Source organism: Nuphar pumila, chromosome 1 (genome assembly GCF_984573655.1).
Source record: "Nuphar pumila chromosome 1, dmNupPumi1.hap1.1, whole genome shotgun sequence".
NCBI classification, from domain to species: domain Eukaryota; kingdom Viridiplantae; phylum Streptophyta; class Magnoliopsida; order Nymphaeales; family Nymphaeaceae; genus Nuphar; species Nuphar pumila.
The window spans coordinates 34,668,021-34,685,010 of NC_143249.1; the positions used below are offsets into that span (position 1 = coordinate 34,668,021).

The 16,990-nt window shown below is 35.3% G+C and overlaps 1 non-coding gene across 1 annotated transcript; it reads left to right on the forward strand.

Moving 5' to 3' along the window:
- The first annotated feature begins 8,991 nt into the window (after positions 1-8,991).
- LOC149848654 (small nucleolar RNA SNORD25) lies at positions 8,992-9,070 on the forward strand. The gene has a single exon (XR_016426484.1). It is a non-coding gene; the product is annotated as a small nucleolar RNA SNORD25 (small nucleolar RNA).
- Positions 9,071-16,990: the final 7,920 nt, after the last annotated feature.

Sequence of the window (16,990 nt, forward strand, 5' to 3'; positions counted from 1 at the left end):
TCCTCCTACACCTTCTTCAAGACATGGTTTTTCACTAAGATTACTTCGCAATCCTCTTCTCTATGATACTTTTGGATCAATTTCTGCACTACCTATTTTACCAGGCCGAAATGTTCTATTTCATTTATTTTCTCGTTACAATATAAGAGAATTATTTCCTGGAATTTCACATCTTTTTTATGCTTGTGCAGATACCCTTCACTATCCGTTTCTTATTCATTTGTTTTACACGAATTTACAAATGGATCATGAAACTGGAGTTTTGTCCTCTCTTGTTTGTGATGTTGAAATCGAGTTTGATTCGAAATTACTTGGAGAAATTCTTAAAATTTCACCTTCAGACACTCTTTTCAACACTATTGAATTGAATGATGAAAGAGTTTTTGAACAAATTCTTCTTCCAGGAGCACCTCACTGCCCTTCTTTCAAAAATACTAATCTTCAAACTCGTGCACGCATTGCTGGACGAATCTTTGCCCACAATGTTCTACCCAAAACTGGTTCTTTTGATTATTATTCCACAGATCTATCTACGGCTCTTTATGTTTTATTTGGAAATATTTCTGTCAACTGGGCCAATGTGTATTTTACAAATTTGTGGAAACAAAAACCATTTCTTCCTTATGGTTGTCTTTTAACCCGTATTTTTAGACATTTCAAAGTTCCTTTAACAAATGAAAAATACATTAAGCAAAAAGAGTTCTTTGATCAAACAATTTTTAAAAGAATGAAAATTAAATATCTGCCTCCTTTAAATTTTGATCAAACTGAACCATCTGATCCTAATGAACCATCAATTTCTGAACCTTCACCTTCTGCGACACCTTCATCTCATGCAAAAAGAAAGAAATTTTTGACAAGTCAAGACCATGATGAAGTTATGCAGAGACTGGAAGCTTTAGAGCTGCATCAACATACTTTTCGTGAAGATGTGACTCAACAACTATCTTCGATTCAGAAAGAGATTACTTCAATCAAGGATTTGCTCAACTCACTTTTCTAATCTTTGTTGTCTGAACTTTCATACTTTATGGGTTGTAATATTTTAAACTTGTATCTCTATTTTGCTTATGCTATTTCTGCCCTTACTCTTTTTTATTCTGACAAAGGGGGAGAAAAAGATGATAGCAATTACATTGCAGGAGATCTTGCATGAGAAATGCAAAATTAAGAGAAAAAGAAAGCTTTGAATGAATGTATTTCTAAATGCATGAAGAAATGATGAATGGAAATGCAAACCAATCAATATGTGATATATGTGCTTTAAATGTGCTAACTTTTAATGTTTTGCAGCATATTGATAGGGGGAGTAAAATCTCCATCTATGCATCTAAATGCTTCATCTTTGATTAAGTTTGTCATCATAAAAAAGGGGGAGATTGTTACGACAATGAAGCCATACATGATACTTCAAGTACAAGGTTTTGATGATGAGCAAGTGGAATCAACTGCATTTCAGCTAAGGCTATGAAGAAATTGAAGAATTCAGTGAAAAATCTTTGAAGACTAGTGTGCAAATGTTTAATTCATTAAAAGTCTTAGATTCTTGTAAGAGCCTTACTTAGAATGCATATTTAGGTTGCATTTCACCTTAAAAGTCTTTAGAAAAACTTTTCTAAAAAGAACCCTCATGAAAATCTTTTTAGAAAACTCTTTTCTTAAATTTTCATGTTTATTAGTCGACCAATAGACTTACCAGTCGACTAATCCTTTCGCGCCATATTTTCTAAAAAGTCATTTTTGTCAAATTAGTCGACCGAAGGTTTTATCAGTCGACTGGACAGAATGTCTGTTTTTTGGAAAATTAGCAGCAGTCGACTAATGGTTTTATCAGTCGACTGAACAGAACATGTGTTTTCTGAAAATTTAGCAGCAGTCGACTAATGCTTTTTATCAGTCGACCAAACAGAATGTTTGTTTTTTAGAAGATTTTAGCAGCAGTCGACTAAAAGGTTTTTCAGTCTACTAATGATATTATCAGTCGACTAACTTTTCTTAAGTCGACTAAGTTTCAAAAGTTCAGATTTTCAAACGGCTCGATTAACAGATCAGTCGACCGACGATAACTGTCAGTCTACTAATAACTAACTATTAGTCGACTAACTGATGTTTCAGTCGACTAATTTTGTCGTTTTCCTGAAACTTCAAAAAAGGCGTATCTTTTCATTTTTCAAACGTTTTGATCGTTCGAAATGGACAGTTTTGATACCCTTTCATACTCTCAACGTATGAAAAACTTTAACTATAAATATGAGTGCATTGTACACTAAAAAACAACAAGAATTCAATCGATTTGAATCATTTACTTATTGCTTTTCACTCCTATTCATTCAAGTATTTGTTTTCTCACTCACGTGATATTTTCACTTCAGTTTTTCATTCAAATCACTTTGAGAGATAGTGAATTCGTGAGTAGAGTATTTCAACAACCTCAAAAGCCAATAACATCTCATTTGCATTCAAAAGGAAGGCTCATAGGTTGTTTTGTAAGTTGTTACTTATTTTCTGTAAAAAGAAGGACTCCTTGGTGTAAAGGAGTTGTTTGCTTTCAGTAGGGTTGTTACTGAAAGTGGGACCAGTTTTGGTCTGTGTGATCTTGTAGTTTACAAGGTTGATAGTGGAAATCTCAAGCGGGTTTTGCTTGGGGACTGGATGTAGATCGGGTTAGACCAAACCAGGATAAAATCTTGTGTTCTTTGTGTGTTTGCTTTGAGATTTGCAAAATCATTAAATATTCAGCAGACAATTTTTTAAAAGCACTATTCACCCCCCCCCCTCTAGTGCTCGTTGCCTAGATCCTAGTGCACTTTCAATTCTAGTCAATTTAGATAGTTGTGATTTTTTTTTAAGTTAGTCAATTTTAATTTCATGTTAAATCTTGCCTTTCAGTAATTAGATTGGTATATATTTAGTTTTACATCATTAGAGTAATTAGAAATTAATTAGATAAATTAGTTTAGTTAAAATAATTTAGCTAATTTTCATTTCTTTATTTCAATTATCAGTTTTATTAGAATAGTTTACATTAATTTCTTAATTCATGTTTGTTATAGATGGTATTAGTTTAATTCACGTCAAGTTAGTTAATTGTTTAGTTCATATTTTAATTTTATATTGCATAAGATAAATTAGTTAGCAAAAATTAGCATTAGCCAATTCTTGGTACTTGTTTTAATTCATTGAATACTTTAATTAGCTTAGATACTATTGTTAGTTTTCTTTATTTGTTAAATCGTTAGATACAGTACAGCAAGTAGTTAGTATTGATTTTCTAGTTAGTTTGTCATTTGATTTAGTTATTTAAGTTCAATAGTCAGTTAACATATGCTTTTGTCTTCTAGTTAGTTAGTTCATAAGTTAAGTAGTTAGTTTGTTATGTAATATTGTTATTTAGTTGTTAGTTTGTTCAATTCTTGTATACGGTTAACATATTTTGTCTTCTTGTGGTTAGTTAGTTGTTGCATGTTGTTTTCTTTATTGTTTCTAATTAGTTAGTTTGTTACATAATTTTTTAATTAGTTTGTTTAATAGTTTGTTTTTAATCTAGTTAAATTGATTCATAGTTGCTATTAAGTTAGTTTGTAATTAGTTTTATAAGTTGTTAGTAGTTTGTTACGTTAGTTAGTTTCTTTAGTGTTATTTAGTTAGTTAGTTTGTTAGATTAGTTTCTTGCTTTTCTTGATTGAAATATTAGATTTGGGTATTGTTTCTTTGTGTTGCTCTGCTCGGTTTGTGTTTGTGTTTTGCAGAAAAGCAATTAGACATGCAGTAGGCCCTCAAAAATACTCTTAAAGAGCACTCTAAGTTCCCCAAAAGGTCCCCTCAAAAAGCCATTCGAGTCCTCAAAAGAGCCCTCAGAAGAGCAATAAGAATAAAATACTAGTAGATTTTATAAGTTTGTTGGTTCAACAGAGGTCAAAGGGAAGCAGTGAAGATAAAAGGGACTTAAGCTTAAGAAACTGAAAACCCCTTTTTCTTTTCTTTTAGATTAAGGTTATTTAATTCATTAATTTGGGTTTGTATAAGGCTATCTATTATTCTTTTTTAGCCCTCTGCAAGAAGATAATACATTGTAATAGTTAGTTGTTTTTATTTATTTTTATTTTAAAGGCAATAAAGCTTGTCATTCTGTGAAATACAAAGTTCTTTTCCCGTTCCCTGAGTTCGACCCTGATCTCACCCTAGTGTGAGCCTATTTTTAGTATTTGGTGTCTGGCTTTTACAAAATGTTTTTATCAAAAATATCTTTTTAAAATATCATTTTATAAAACTTACACCATCTACAGAAAGTCAAACTCATCCAAGGGTCAAGTCAATGTTGTCTGAGCCTCAGGGCAAAGTCACAAAAAGTAGGGCAATCAAGGTCAAAAGGCGAGTAACTAGAAAATTGCCCAAAAGGCAAACTCAAATAGAAATGGGTAAGGTGAAAACCCAGAATGGACAAGAGACCGATCAAAGTTCAAACAAGCTCGATCACATGTCTTTAATCTTCTACTATAGGATGGCCTGGTGAAGTTGCCTAAAGTATTGAATTTGCTACAGATGAAGGGTAAAGATCTGTCTAAATATTGTCAATATCATCGGCGGTGGGTCATGATACTGAAGAATGCATCGTCCTTGAGCACATAATACAAGACCACATCGAGAGCGGCAAGTTGTTGATTGATGAGGAACCATAGAACCAGGGTAACAATGACCTGGACATTTTTCAAGAACCATTCCCTAATCATAATGCAGAAGAAGGGGTTCAAGCCTACGAATCAAAAGAAATTTGGTTTTCATAAAAGGCTATAGAGTAGGGACCGCCTGTCAACTTAGTGATATGTATTCTTTGAGCCCTCGCATGCAATGCTAGCTTTTGTCAACTATCGGTAGCTCATCAAATCTACTATCAATGAAGCATGAGGGTGCAAAGTAGGCAGTCTCCAAAGAACCAAAAAATTTCAAGGGAGTTCCCTCAAATAAGTGTGATTCGTTTGGATCCTCCAGATAAGAATCACACCAAGATTCGTTCTCTGACATCCATCACAGAAAAAGATGACCGCCCTGTACAGTCTCCATTGTCCAAATCTAAGGGGTAGATCGACATATTGATAGTTCGACTGAAGAAGGAAACAACTCCATCATCAAGATTGGTTATGAATGTAAAATCCTCCAGTTCGGGTCAAGCATTAGTGATTGTCCATTCAAAAGGCCTAAGCCTTTCAAGAACAGGGGCAGGGTAGATGACTCCCATATCAAGAGTCACCGCTTAAACCAGCATGTGCAAAAATATGGAAATGAATGGAAAATCGCTTTGCATATGTGGTATCAACCTTTCAAGGGACTGAAAAAAATCCAGCAAGGCATAAGAAAGCCTCTCTCAGCAATGCCAAAAGCAGGAACCCAAGGTCTAGGCTACCAAAGACCTGAACAGAAAAAAAGGCAAAAAGGAAAAGCTCACGTGGGTCCTAAAGGAGCATTTCAAAAAGGGGTCCACTATCATCAGTTCTGTGAAGAGTCTAGTGGTATCTAAAAACATAGGGTTGACACTTTCTCTGCATCAACTCAGCATGAGCTCACAAAGGTCAAACAATAATTCGGGCCCTTCCACCTCTCCTAAAAAATACCAACATGCTCAGAAAAAGGCAATCACAAGTAAGGGCAGAGTCACAATGGTATAGAGGAGAAAGGACGTTCTATATGAATCATCATCCAAAAGCCTCAGGTAAGCGTTCAAAACCTAGATTATGTAAAATTGTCTTTTGGAAAAACAAAACAAAAAACCCAAAAAAATCAAAAAGTTTTAAAAATCCAAAAAAATCAAAACATTTCAAAATTCCAAAAAATAGAAAAACAAAGAAAATCCAAAAAGATTATATGGGGTCCGTGTTATCCTCTTCATTGCAAGAGCATGTTATTCCTGTCAACAAAGTCAAGGAAGCTTTTGCCAAGACCCATGTTATTATTTTCCTCCAACCTACTCAATGATGCCTTTTCGTCAAAATTATGTGGGGGCATGTCAAAGGAGTTTGAACATACGCAAAACCTAGGAATAGGGCATCCATTAAATGGTCTAAAAAACCCAGTTGTCCTAGTACTAGACCTAGCTTGTTCGACGAGACTACCAAAAAGTTCTCGACAATCCAGTGGCATCAAAAATTGGCTTGTCTCTATAGTGTCTACTTCTTTGCCATAAATCAAAAAGTATTCGATTAATGCCAAAGAGGGGCATATGTAAACACCTCAATTTAGACTAGGTTATTATGAAGTTCTGTTAGTTTAAACTTTTGGACTCCAAAATGGTATCCTTTAAACCTTTGTTTAAAATATCAATTAAACTAGAGGATATTAGTTTTCCAACAAAATGATTGAATTTGTTTAAAAGCAAGTCAATACGATATCGAAATAGGAAATTATAATAAAAACAATGTAATTTGTTCAATGAAAATTCTGTTTTCAAGTAGGATCCACTTTGAGTGCATTTTTTACTACCAAAATGATTGAATTTTTTTTACTTAAAATATCAATTAAATTTAGAGATGTTAGCTTTTCAACATATCAAACGGTGCCTCAATATGACATCAGGATAAAAAATTATGTCTAAAACAAGTTACCTTGTCATAACGGATCTAAAGTATGACCCAATTTAAGTGCAAAGATCCGAAATTCCATTATTCAATCTATAGGAAACCTCTAGAAACCCCATCCATACATATTATTTGGATAGAAATCATTCAAAAGTCTATCCTTGTCTCCCTAGAACCCAAAAAAATAGAATCTTGTCCTACTCAAAGTCTTATCCCAAACATAACTCTTCTTTGATGAGTCTTATCCTTTCATAAAGATAAGAACAGATCCATTTTTGGTGGATTCAAACCCCAAAAAAACTCTAGATCTATATCCCATGCAAAATTCTATAAATAGGGGCTCACCCTTATAGTATGGTTATTTGAAAATCTCATACCTAAGTGTTGGCCCTAGAGAAGAAGCTTACTCAAGCTCTGTTTGCACTCTGTCCTGACGCTATTGAAGAATACTCATACCTAAGTGGAGGTGTTAACGAACAAAAAGGAGCTTAAACGATAAAATGAACCCTCAAGTCCCAAAAATGTATTTTTCATATCTCTAATCTGCTTATTTTAATTTCATATAATCTTTTGATTAGGTGCTTATACATGTTTTGTATTTGTTTGCATACCTAAATCCTCGATGGCGCAATTTGAGCTACAGAGATCGAAAAACCTATTTTGACTTTACCTTTTCTCCAGGAAAAGGACAGTCAGAGCTTATAAATGACATCCCCACATTTAAAACAAACGATTTTGTGTATTCCGAGTAAGTCAGATCTTTTTCAAACTTTCAAATTTTTATCAACAACCACATACATCTATGTGAACTATCTCAAGAAGCTTCTTTGCTCTTTTTGAAATACCATGTAAAACACTTTCACGATGATGCTTTCCAATGACACATCCCTCACAAAATTGGTGAGGATGGTCTGCTAGGGGGAAATTCTTTCACCATGCTTAATTTATATAATAACTTAAAAACATCAAAATTGAGGTGTTCAAACAAAGTGTCACAACCAAGGTTTCTCATCCATTCATTCACTCAAACATTTTAGCACATCAATATGTATGTCAAGAAAGACCATCTGGTTCTTTGACATACTTTAGCAATGAAGTTATCACATTGGAGATGAAGTCATGTTTATTATTCTTTAATCGAATAAAAATGTTACTTTTTTCACCAAAAGTTGAGAAGCATCACCAAAGGTTTTTTTGTCATTAATTGACACGAACATCTCCTTCTTTTCATACATGTGATTGCTAGCCCCACTATCAATATACCAACAATTGCATGCCAACAAGAAACTTGAAGCTACCTCATTAACCTTCTTTTTTATAAGCCTTGTTTGTGCTCCATTCTCTTTAGTCTTTGAATTTGTGTTTGATACTAATATGACCATACTTACAAATAAAACATTTAACATTAGAATTATCATACATTTGCCGGTTATTCATTCTATCACAACGGCCTTTGTTTGCTTGTATTTGTCCTCTTCCAACTTCATTATTGGCATTGTTAAAGTCAAGGCTCACCTCTATTTGATTGATCATGACCCCTTTGATATCTTCTTCTAGGTCCATCTATTCTCTTAATACATTTTTGCTTTGCAAAAGTTGTTCCATTAGAACATATCTTTTTTGCAAATCTTTGTTCATTAGCTTGAAGAGAGATGATGAGTTGATTTATGGTCATAATCTCTAGATCTTTGGACTCCTTTATAGACACAACAATAAAATCAATTTTATTTTTTTGAGAGTTAATGAAATCAAATTTTGTATCCAAAAATTGTAGAATCTTTTTTTTATGATTCAGACATCACTTAAATTCTCAAAATTTCTCTTCAATTTATTAGAAACCAACATAACTCTTGAAAAGTATTTTGACACCTTCATTCAAAGTGCTTCAAACTCAACTCTAAAAGTTTGAAGTCGTGTCTTTTTTTTAGAAACTCCCATGTTTGCTTTGAATTGGTTGTCAATGTAATTATCTTGAAAGTAGGTTTTTATATACACCTTGGTAGATAAGGAAGACTTTTCTTGTATTTTTGTACTTTCTTTCACACACACAAATAAGATTAGTGCGTCGATTATGTCTTCATAGATCTGTCTTTTTTATGTTTGATTACTACTACATGTTTTCTTTTTGCTTTGGTTGGTGTTTCGGTTTAGCTAATGCTTCTTCATCTGGTCACTTCGGATCGTCCTGTATCCAATTGACTCGTTCCCTTGAAGCAAGAGTTTGAGCTTCCTTGTTATTCTTATGCATCTATCTGCAGCTTTATGTGCTTTCAGATGCTCGTGAGGAAACTTACACCTCTTTTGGTCTTTAAAGTTTTTATTTTTCGGTTTTTTTACCATTTGAGGTTGGATTGTTTTTCCTTTTTTCTGCTGCCTCATCTACCCGTTTAATGGTGTTGCTGCATTTTGACATGTGGGTTAGTGCACCGATGATGACTGCATAGACCTGTAATGATCGCGAAGATTATCACAATAATGAACATCTAAGGGACTGAGGTGCTTAATTATATATAGGATTGCATGAACTTCCCAATGTATATATTTCCTGAAGTTTTTTTTTTTAATATTTTAAACCGTCTTACAACAATTTTGCCATTGATGAAGATGAGGTTGCATGAACTTCTCAATGTATGATTTTGAAGAAATTGTTACTGAAAAGGAATAAACCAAGATTTACCAACGGGGCCTCCGCTTGTCTGGTAGGAACAGCTAGTGCACGTCATCTTGTGTTGGGACGTTGCTTGTTCAAAGCCCAATGGTATAGTTGTATAACTAGTAGGGGTCTGCCTAACCCCAGCTTGCCTTTCAAAAAAAAAAAGAATAAACCAAAATTTTGTTCATTGAAGATGAGGTTGTTTTCTACATTTTTAGCATGCTTTGTGCCCTTGTTGCTTCCTTAATCTTGTGTGGTCGCTTAGCTTTTGTGGCTTATTCAAGGTAAGCAAGATAGAAAGACCCCTCGCTATCCATCTGCACACGTGCTGCATGTGAACGTTGGGGAGCTATACTACTCTTGAAAACATATGAATAGAATGAAGGTTGATGTGCTTCTGTAAATCGTCATAGCAACAAGCTCAATCTTTTTATTTATAAATCATATCTTGCTCCTCAAGTTTAATGAGGAAAGTACATTTTTGCGACATATTTGGACAGAAGGCAGCATTCAGCATTGAAGCTGCCTACCCTTCCTAAACCTTTGGTAGGGGTGGTGAGTCAGGTGAAATATGAGAAATCTCGTGTATATAGCCTTGATAAGAGGTATGTTATTTCGTATTTAAATTATTTGCTTATTGTGCTCATGGGGCTTTTCTTGGACATCTCGTTTTTCCTACTTAATTTGACCAAAATATGCTTAGTGTTTCCAGGACATGGTTATTGTACTCCTTGCAGTCTTTAGGTCAGAATATATATATATATATATATATATATATATATAGAGAGAGAGAGAGAGAGAGAGAGAGAGAGAGAGAGAGAGATTCATCATGCTTTGTGTCTTGTGTGTGTTCTTGTTGTCATGTATCTGCTATTGCTAATCTCATTTTCATTTCACTTAGCTTTTCTATTCCTTGTTTTTGTTTGTTTTTGCTTGCAGAAATCAGCAGAACTTTTAGTATTCATAGGCTTGAATGCTGAGAATGAGATACTTCATACGCTAGCTTTCTTGGCTGGTGTCATGCTTTGGTCACAGGTACCATTTTGACATCTGAAGATTTTTAGGTGAGGATTAGCGTAGTGTGCATAAGAGATACTTATATTATGCTTATAACAGTTTTTGTACAGATTCAAAACTAACATTGATTTATCTTTATCTTTCTTTGTTTTTCTATATAAATGATTGACAGTCTACTTAGTATTTACAGCAGATACATATAAGCCTGCAATGTGCTTTTGGCCACTATTTTCTTTATTTGTATCCTATTCTAATTAAAATTTATTCTTTCTCGTTCATTTGTTTTCCTTACTGGTCTCACTTGGTGCTGTTTTTTTCCTGTTGTTACTTAAATTATCATAAGTAGAGGAAATCCTTTGATTTTTGTTGAAATGGAAATTCTTTTTCCCTTTCTAATTTCCATAACCATTAGATTAAATGAAGATTCATTGGACGTTCTCCTTTTTTTCTCTTGCAATTTAGTACAAGAGGGGAATTCTCTTGAAAACTGTCATTTGTGATGGTCTCTTGAGTGGTTGAATTCTTGATTGTCCTTTGCTCTAGTTTTGATATGATTAGAAATTTTATGCTCTGAGGGACCACTTTCCCCACTCTTGGGTGAATTGATCACATAGCTTGTGAAGATCAAGAATGGGTGCTAGACAAATATGAGTGATTGTCTCATTGGCGTTTTTCCATTTCTTCCTTTTTTAGGATAATTCTCAATTTACAATAATTGTTATTATGAATTCAGGCATATGAGTTGTCTAAACATGGAAAGATATCGTTGTGCCTTGTAGCATTTACCAAGGCATCTAACAGTGAAGTTTTCCTGCCTATGCAAACTAAGGCATGTCTTGTCTTGCGAGTTGTGTAATTTCTGGTGTAATTATGTTGGTCCAGTTATATGTTAGTCATGATCTTTATAAGAGTTGATTCAGGATGTCAACTATTTTGTATCCGAGGTTAGAAAACTGATCATTCTTTATCCCTTCATTAGCTGATAAAGAAAAGCCAAGACCCAAACTGGAATGAGGAGTTCCAATTCATGTTGGAGGAGACACATATACATGACAAGATTCACACTGAAGTGATGAGCAACAGAAAAGGTTTCAACCTTTACCCAAAGGTTGCATCTGATCATGTTGCCTTTTGCTTCTAATGTAACAATGTTGTACTGTGTATATTGCAGGAATCACTGGGTCATGTGGATATCAATCTAATTGAAGATGTGAACAATAGGAGCATTAATGAGAAATACCATCTAATCAATTCAAAGAATGGAATCATACACATCGAGATGCTGTGGAAGGTTATCTGAAGAGGACCTAAATAATGAAAAGCTTAGGGCTTATTGCCAGAGTTACCGGAAGCATCATATGGAGTGGGGAAGCGCGCTTCCCCAAAGCGCATTTCGGAAGCGCGAAATGTCGGGCTTCTGAAACGCGCTGGGAAGCACAAAAAAAATTGGGAAGTGCGCTTCCCCCTTGCTTCTCCATTTTTTTTGTATTTTTTTTTCTCTTTTTTTACTTCCCCCTCCCTTCCGGTTTGCTTCCTAGGTTGCTTTCGGTTCGCTTTCTAGGTTGGTTCCGAGACGATTCCTGGTTCGCTTTTAAGTCATCCCACACATCTCACTTCCTAAATTTTTGAAAGTACCTCACTTCCGCTTCCCGTGTGGCTTCCCGCTCCTGCTTCCTCGATTGGCAACTCTGCTTATTGCTCAGAAACACATCAATGAGATATTCCCAATTAACTATCTTTATAAATTTTGTGACACCTATAGGTATTGCTTTTGTATAAAGATTTATTGTGTTTTTTGAGAGAGGATGTATTGATTTATTGTGTTATACAAGGGAATAATATTTCTCGCCATGGAAAAGGCATTGATTTTTTAGGGCCATTATCTTGTATTTATGAACTTCAGTGTGTAAATATATAGGCTTTGTAATACGTTGAGTTGCTATACAAAGTAAGGAATTGTCTTGCTTTCTTATGCTTGAAAGAGGTGCAATTATTGATCAAATGTGCCTTGATATTCAAACCAGCCTTTTCTCTTCCCATTATTTTCTTCAGATTTTTCAATTATATAAAGATAAGACTGTTGAATGGGGCTAAAGATTTCATATTCTAACAAGCCTTTTCTTCATATTTTTTCTTTATTTGTGGGAGTATTGGTGACAGTCGTTAGCTGCCGCCAATGCTCTTTTTCTTTTAATGTTCCTTTGAAAATTAGTGATGGCTCAAGCCGTCACTAATAAACGCATTCATGATGATGAAGCTGTCACCAATACTCATGGATGCGTCACTTATGTGGACCTATAAAGACGACCAAACGAGCTTATAGTAATGGCTCCAAGTAGTCACTATAAGTACTAGTGACAAAACTTATAGTGTCAGACACTAAGCCATGACTATTATTTACAATGACGGATTAGGGCCGTCATAAGTACTTTTTCGGCGTAGTGCAAGAATACTTGTGGCATACAACTTGTGCAGCATTTTACGATCTTGATTTTCTTATGCTGTTGTAGTGTTGTTGTTGTATGTTTGAGACACTTTTTACATTCTCTGCTAGCCAGCTCATGCTATAGCTAAATTTTAAACACCAACTAGAATAATTGTTTGGTTCTTTCCTGAACCTGCAAGTTTTCTATGTTGTTGATTTATCATATATATTTTAATTGATAGACATCAAAACATCATTTATCAAAGAAAGAGCACAAGCTGATGATAATCAAAATGCAACAAATTGAATCTACAGTTAATTGCAAACCTTGGTATAACATAGTTCTGTTTTTTCTTTTTTTGACTGGAAAATCACTAACGGATCTCCTCCATATGATCACATTACCATGTAATCCGTACCTACATCATCTCTCAGGTTTCGATAAATTCATAACTTAATATTATCTAAGTTTGGATATCATAATTAGACAGGATTTACTGTGTTTTAGCAGGGAATGGATTTTTCTTTTTGTTTTCCTAGTTGGAACCGTTTCAATGAAGTTCTGGTCATATTTAAAGCATGTTTCCAGCTTATATTTATTTTGCTTCAAAAGTTGCAAATCATTTGCATGTGGAACAGATAAAAAAAATGTGGGGTTTTGATGTAGCGCATTTGGAGGACTTATTTGGGAAAAATATTTCATTGGACCCTAATGCATGAACTCGGTCCATGTCGGACATTCGATGGACAATTTTAGTATTTTTTAATTTTCAAAATTTTTTGTATTTATTTTTTTTAGAAATGTGATTTATTAGAATTTAAGAATTATTTTTATTTTTATTTTTTAGGATTTTTAGAATTTGATTAAATAATCAGATCCGAATCTAAGTACGATAGCCTGTTAGGATCTCTTTAGGACTATTGGCCGGTGTATGGGATTTTGAGGTAATTTTTTTTAAATTTTTGAGTCTGAATTCTTTTAATTTGGGTTTGGATCTTAAATTTGAATTTTTGGATTTCTTTGGGTTGCCAAATATGGCTGTTGGGAACCAAAGAGGCCCATTGGCCCAAAATGTTGTGAAAGGGTCTAGTTTTTTGTCATTGGACCTAAGGAAGGTGGGTCCTCTCCTATTGCCCCCCCTTCTCCTTGTGTAAGTTGAACCCTTTTTCTCTAAGGGCATGTTTGGAAGAGAGAAAAACTCTCATACGGAAAAAAAAATGTTTTGCCTGTTAGAGTTTTTTATGAGTTCTCAGAAAGTTTTACTTTTGTTTGTATAGCATGAGAAAAACAAAGTGAGAAAATGTAAAAAAATGATAGAGAGGTGGTGGGTGATGGTGGGATGGATGGCATATTAATATAAGCATATTAAATCTGATTAATATACATTTCCAAAGTGTTGTTATATTGACACTCGTTTATAGAGGGTTGTCCCATCACTGTAGTCTCATAGAATTTAGTGCTTGGGACCCTGTTAGGGTGCTCTTTAGCGTCACACCCCATTTGTCTTGGGTCAGGTTTGTCCATGCACTTACATTGTTTATTTGTTTGAATTAAATTGTGGCTTAACTTGATCTTAAATTGCTTCAGTTTTCATGATTTTAAATAGCAACTGAACAGATGAGCCTTAATTTGTGCTTGATATGGTTGTCTGCATATATTTCTACAAAGCCAAAATATGCCCAAATAGTTCCTCGCCGAAATATGAGTGGTTCAAAACAAATTGGCTTATTACCTGCTATCTGCATTTTTTGTTTTTTATTTAAGCAATTCTCAATGAGAAATTCCTAACATCTAATCGTCTGCTTTGTCTATTTTGTTTGTTTTACCCGCCAGCATATTAAGCAATACTCACAAGTGAAAAAGTTTAGAAGATTATTCCATTTGCTGAAAATTTAGCATTGATTCTTGGTCAAGGTTTGTGTTGCACTTTTGGTAGAACAGAAATTATTATCTTTTAGGAAGAATATTGTAGTACCCATTTGCATCTGTTGTATCAGGAATTTATATTTTTTCTTCAACACCACTGCAGTACAATAGTAAGATTGTCTCAAAGCGTCATTGGTCATTTATCTGGTAAGCATCCCAATCATGAAAAATTCAGGGTACGAAAAAGTGAAATGATTGTAATGTTTTAAATATCCTTTACAGGTTGGCTCAAGATCTGAGGCAAGTGGAATTGCCTAAGCGGGAGCAAGAATGGTGATGGCAGTCTCATGTGCAAAGATGGCATCCAAAGGAAATTGTGTATTCTTGGCATATGGAAAAACATAAATTGTGCCCTTCTTCACTGTTACCTGTAATGGGACACAAATTATTCTCATTGTAAAACAGTTTTATAAATAAGTAAAAAATTTTAAATTTGTTATATATAGTGCAACAAAATCTATTTTGTTTCTTTTTTTGCAATTTAATTGTATCAAATAGGTGCAGCTTTGCCCCCAAAAGAAAACTGTACACCGGTGCAGCTATGCGCCAGTTAAAAAACTGTTCACTGTGTCTCACTAGCACAAATTTGTGCCAGTGAAAAAAGTTTCATTAGCAAAACTTTGCGCCAGTTAACAACTGTACACTAGTGCACCATAATGAGAGAGCCTTCTGGGTTATCGACGTCGAGATTGGCTTCCTGTTCGATTTCTTCTTTACTAAGTACCCCATCATGTACAACAGGCGGTTCTAAAAGAATTCCAGTCTCCCTCCCGGTTATAATTTTCTTTGCGTTATACATGTTCTGGTTCCAGGACCACCATCTAAGGAACTATTACCCGTAAAGGTTCCATTAATGAAGACATTCAGGTAACCAAAGGGATTCTTTGGGGTGATTGTGTTGGTGGTCATCCGATCTATCAATATGGTCTTGTCCAATTGGTTCAAGGTGTATATAATCTCAAGCTATATGCGAAAATCATCGTTGAAAAGGAACAATCTCATGCAGAAGTAGTTGGAATGGATGAAGTCAAGTTTGATGGAGGGCATGATCAAGCTCGCGTGGAAACTAGACCGACTTAAGCCTCGTTGTATTAAAAAAACATAGACAAGGAAGATTCGTTGGTGCCTATGGTATTATTTTTGTAGGTGCATTACTAGACAAGCCAAGACCGGGCCAGAAGATGGGCAGCTTCAAAGTGTTGCACACAGACGTTAAGAAGGCGGTGCTAGACTGCCTGCGGTCCAACTAGCCCGTCTTAGCAAACGGTCGGTCATCTTTGATCCAAAATGGTGTGTATGACTTGCTTTCTTGGTCATGCAATCTCCACACATGCACCCAAAACATCCTAGTCTGGCACATAGCCACTGCTCTATGTGAGCCACCTCGTGGGTCCAACCGATTGAAGCGTATCATCGCCACTATCCAAGTACTGCGCCTATCTCGTGGCCTTGGTGCCGGAATTGTTGCCGGAGCATACACATGACACTCAAGTAATCTTTGATAAGGATGTCTCCGAAACACGAAGTTATTTGCAAGGATGCAAGACTGTGGAAGAGGCGAGGGAAAGAAGCCTCCATGGTGGCTGCAGTGATAATGGTGAATCAAATGATAAATCCATAATATGTATGGGCTTCAGATTGGAGAATTCACTCTGAAGAATCAAGGGGCAAAAGAGGTGGAAGATCATGGCAGATTTTTTAGCTGAAATGATGCTGTTCATTGCACTGTGGGATCGAGCCTCCTCCCACGCACGTTAAACAACTAACCGAAGGTGGGGAATTGATCACACAGATATGGGCCCTGCTTTACCATGCGGGCATACCAGACAGAAACTCAGACCATCTAGCCAGTAGAAGACAGCAGCAGCAGCAGTAGCTTCACTCCAAGCTCAAAGTCAGACCATGTAGTCCGTTGTAGACGGCCAACTACAGCTTGACTTAATTAGCTTGGAATTTAGGATTGCCTAAATAACTTGCTCCATCTCTTGTGAATAAATGGCTTTATATGGTCCAGCCTGTGTCAGGCTAATGTGTTTGCTAGATGAACCAAACTTGGTCCATACCCTGTAAAATAATACTTTCAATCACTTTTAAATTGAAAAATTGCAAAGACCTGGTTTTGGTATGAAATTTCACAAACCATACTTAGTTCCATATACTAATCGGGTCCTTTTGGTCTGATTGGATTCTAAACAGCCATTCTTCTTTATCAGCAAACCTTGACCCTATCGGGATCGGTACAGGTCAGGTATGAGTCAAACCTGACCCACTGACACCCCTATGTACAAGAGCAAGGGTGAAGGTGCACCTCAAGAGTTTTATTGGGAGAAACCTGCACTGCGGCTGGTTGGGTTCATACCCACCTTACTCACGATGCTTTTACCAAAAAAAAAGCCAGC